Genomic DNA, 4,876 nt, shown 5'->3' on the forward strand with positions numbered 1-4,876 from the left:
ATTTGGTTTTGGATCCAAATCAGCATTAAAAAAAAAATCCCCTAGTAACTCATTTATTTTTTTAAAATGACATTCTGGCAATAACACGTTCTGATCAATAGAACATAATAGAGTTCAGAAATTAAGCAAAATGCACACGGGAGTTGAACATATATCAAACGCAACATTTGAAATCAGTAATGTATTGTTTAAGGAAAACCTGGTTTGTCTTCTCAAAATAATTTAAAGTTGGATCTTATTCTTTATCTCAATATAAATTGCACATTAAATTACTCTTTAATGTAATTAAACATAAAGTTCTAGAAAAGAACCTTGGTAATGTGTAACATAATTTGTAATGAGAAATGTAAAACACTTTCTAATTGTTTTAGGCTATTCTTGCATCCCTATAAAGAAATATCTGAGACTGGGTAATTGATAAAGAAAAGAGGTTTAATTGGCTCATAGTTCTGCAAGCTCTACAGGAAGCATGGTGCTGGCATCTGCTCTGCATCTGGGGAGGCCTCAGGGAGCTTTTACTCATGGCAGAAGGCAAGATAGGAGCAGGCACATTATTTGGTGAGAACAGGAGCAAGAGAGAACAAGGAGAAGATGCCACACCCTTTTAAACAATCAGATCTTACAAGAATTCACTCACTGTCACAAGGACAGCACCAAGGCAGTGGTACTAAACCATTCATGTGAAATACACTTCCATGATCCAACCACCTCCTACCAGTCCCCACCTCCAACACTGGGGATTACCAATCAACGTGAGAGTTGGAGGGGATGTCCAAACGTATCACTAACCAAAAAAACATTATATCTAAAGAACAAAATCAGAAGAGAGGTGATAACAAGCAAGGGAAATATTCATAACACATATTACAAATGCCCTCAATTTGTAAAAAGGTTTTATAAATCAATAAGAAAAAGTGAGCAAGGATTTAAACAAGAAAAAGAATGCAAAGATTTACAATAAATGAACCAATGTTGAATATTATACAAAATTTTAAAATCCAAAATAAAATAGCAATGTGACATAATTTCCTACCTTAAAAATGAAGAACATATTTTAAGCATATTTTTTATACCATGTTTATAAGATTGTGATAAAAATATATTCAAACATTAAAGATAAAAATAAATTGCTGTAATATTTTTAAAGGGCAATTTGGCGATGTCTTTGAAAATTAAAACATGTGCCCTTCGTCCCACCAAATTGCTCTAGATTTTTTTAGATATACTTTCATATATGCAAAAGCATGATGATGGAGAAAGAGAAGGAGAATGAGAGAGCCAAAGAGTGAAAAAAAAAAAAAGGAAGAGAAGGGGAAGGAGAGCAAAAAGGAGAAGCAGCAGCTGCCAGGTGCTCACTTATGGAGCTGTTTATCCAGACAATGGAATAAACTGCAACAAAGAAAAGAAGTAGATTTGGGTTGATTTAGAAAAGTATTTAAAATACCAACGAAAGACAAAGAGGGAATAGTGTGACATTGAAACAAACAAACAAATAAATATAAGAAAATAAAATACCCATATACTCTGGAAGAAAGTACAAGAAATTGTGCTCAACATGAAGCAATTGTCTCTGAGCTGGAAACTTACCTATCCATGCTCTGCTTTGAGGCTGGAGCTGGAACTCCACAAACCGTGTTCTCCTTGGCCATGTGACTTCCTGTTAAGGTTTGGCCATAGATCACTGATTATGGATACCTTTTCACTGCCCTACAGATCCTCTACATTCTGCCTTTCAGAAACGGGCCTTTTAATATGTAACGCATAGGTGGTTGGGGAGTGAAACTGCATAATGTGTGTAGAGTCTGTAACCTGCTTGGCTCATGGTTAGCAGCAGCAATCCACTTTTGCATTCACTGAACAAAGATTTATTAAAGGAAAAAAAATGTGGCTCCTGTCCTCACATACTTTGTCTTCTTGCTGTGCAGGCAGTAGCTTGAAAACTGTAATTTGATTATGCTGTCAGGACGTAGTGCAAGGCAAATTCACTGTAGCTTTTTATAATTTGTCACACACACACACACAAAATTGAGGCCCCTGTTGGCATGCAGACAGGAAAAAGTAAACCAGGTAAACAGGAGAAACCATTTGTCATGGAGCCTGATTCCATTAGTCAAGTGGTTTTCAATCGGATGATTTTGTCCTCCTGGAGATTTTAGGCAATGTTTGGAGCTATAACTAGGGGGATTGCTACTGGCACCTTGTAGGCAAAGGAAAGATGTTGCCAAACATCCTACAACACACAGGACAGACCCTTACAACCAGGAATTATCTGGCTCCAAGTGTCAATAGTGGCAAGGTAAGGAAAGCCTGTGTTCTGAGAACTGAACCACTGTGATTATCGGGGAGCGGGATGTCTCCAGGAGTCTCGGTGTGAGAGTCATTCTCACCTGCTTAGGCAAGTCCCCAAAGCTCCCAGTTAAAATTTCCTCATCTGCAAAATGAGTATAATAGAATCTTCCCACCTCCATAATTGGTCGTGATGTGCAAATCAATCCAAAGATGAAAAGCTTTAAGAAGTAGACCAGGTGGACAATTTTAAACGGGTTCCTTTCTGTTATTATTGCTGGCCTTTTCATAAAATAAAAATTGCCAGCAAACTTCAAAGATTCTGTTAATTAAAAGAGACTTATCAAAACCAACATTGGTATAATTATGGCACCAGCACCCAATTTTTATCACTAGGAATATGGCTCATTTCGGGGGCTTGCATTATAACATCACAGGTTCAAAAGGGAACCAAAATTAAATGAGTTTCTTAATAGTGCCAACATTCCAAACATTTGATGTAAAAATAAACAAAGAATATATTATGGCTGCACGTTATTCATTCTGTTTATAGATACTTCTCCTTTCAATACCATCCCAGGCACAGGGAGCCAGTAATACAAGCCATGCCAAGAATCACAAATTGTGTCTTGCTTGGTACTTGACTAGTTTTCCAAAGTTATCAAGGTTCATTTAATAACCAACTTGCCAGTAGCTGTTGAGGAGCATGAGGAGATGAGTCAATGATTTATTTTCTCCTGTGAGTTCACACCTCGATCGTGGTCCCTCGCTTAGAGGACCATTTCTCTTGTAGCTTTATTCCTTAGGCTGTCTCGCTCATCTTCTTTCTAACTCCAGCATGTGTGTAATCTATTATGAGTCCAGCGGGTGAAGACTTTGCCTCATCCATATTGTAGCTTTGCAAAAAGTGAGTATGCAATGTAATCAAGTAAGTTAACTTCTATTAACATTTCTCAAGGGAATTCTCCTTATGTCTCAGTCTTCCATTGCATCTTTGCAGAGATTCCTGGTGAACATTTACTGAAGGAAATGAATGTGGTCCTCTCATGTTGCGATCAGTAAGCTGAAAACTGCTACTTGATCATGCCATCAGATCATAATGAAAATCAAATTTATCACAGCTTTGTACAATTTCTGAAAAGAGGACCCTATTAGCCTATTCACTGCAACACAGCAGCATCAACACAAACCCCACCAGGCAGAGAAGTTCGAATGATTTCCTAAATCTCATTGCTGTGGGAAAAACAGGGCCTCATGCTAGGAGTCTGTGGCCTTACCAATTGCATAGGTTAAGATGGTGGTGGGGAGGAAATAAGGTAAGAGCTGATGAATATATGACTTTCAAAAGCTACATAAGCCAAGGGACACTATACTTAGTAGAGTTTAACCATTCTTTGAGACCCTTTCAAAAAATCTGATTAAAATATAAACAAGGAGAGCTTTGATCAACAGAACCAAGTTTTCCTTCAGTGTTTACCAAGCACTGAGTCCTGCAGTCTGGTGGATTCTGGAATTATGGAGATGAATAAAACTCAACCCCTTTACTCAAAGAACTCATGGCCTATTTGATGATTCAAGGATGTCTACAAAACAATGATCCAAAGTGGGCTTTTTATTCAGGAAGCCAAAAAGATAGCAGACATTAAGACAGAGTGAGGCGATCAAAAACAGCCAACCATCTTTCAAAACAAAAAAAGTCCTGCTGAGAGAAACTGGGAAGGAGAAGCTCCCGCGGTAATACAAGAACATTGATCTGGGCTTCAAGACACCCAAAAAGGACACTGAGGGCACCTAGACTGACAAGAGATTTCCCTTCACTGGTAACATCTCCATTTGAGAGAGGATTCTGTTTGGCATGGTGAACAAAACGAAGAGTCGAGAACCATTGTCATCTGCCCGGACTATCTGCACTACATGTCCAAGTATAATTGCGTTGAGAAGTGCCATGAGAATATGCCTGTGTACCTATTCTCCCGCTCAGGGACATCCAGATCGGTGACATTGTCACAGGGGGTGAGTGCCAGCCCCTGAGCAAGACTGTACACTTCAACACGCTCAAGGTCACTAAGGTGTCCAACACCAAGAAACAATTTCAGAAGTTCTGACTGTGGACATCTTCCCATTCACCAAAATGAAGTAGTTATTTTCTCATCCACACACACACACACACACACACGCACACACACGCACACGTGCACACGCACATGCACACACACAGACAGACACACAGACACACACACAGACACACACACACAGACACACACAGACACACTGACACACAGACACAGACACACACGCACACAGACAGACACACACACACAGACACACACAGACACACACACAAACACACAGACACACACAGACACACACACACACAGACACACACACACACACAAAGATCTAAAGGGGCATCAATGTTTACAGGAGGATATGAATGCATTGGCTGTGTCTGAAAGAATCAGGCATGGCATCCCCAACCAGGAGATGTTCAATAAGAGACTTAAAGGGAAAATGGAACAAGGTGTAGGGCATGACTGGGACATGGGCATATGTTAGTAAACTGCAATGACACAAACTAGGAAGTATGACT

The 4,876-nt window shown here is 39.4% G+C and overlaps 1 pseudogene; it reads left to right on the forward strand.

Moving 5' to 3' along the window:
- Positions 1-3,879: 3,879 nt before the first annotated feature.
- LOC129474436 (small ribosomal subunit protein uS17-like) lies at positions 3,880-4,391 on the forward strand (annotated as a pseudogene).
- The last annotated feature ends 485 nt before the right edge of the window (positions 4,392-4,876 follow it).

The sequence above is a fragment of the Symphalangus syndactylus genome, chromosome 24 (genome assembly GCF_028878055.3).
Source record: "Symphalangus syndactylus isolate Jambi chromosome 24, NHGRI_mSymSyn1-v2.1_pri, whole genome shotgun sequence".
Classification (NCBI taxonomy): Eukaryota; Metazoa; Chordata; class Mammalia; order Primates; family Hylobatidae; genus Symphalangus; species Symphalangus syndactylus.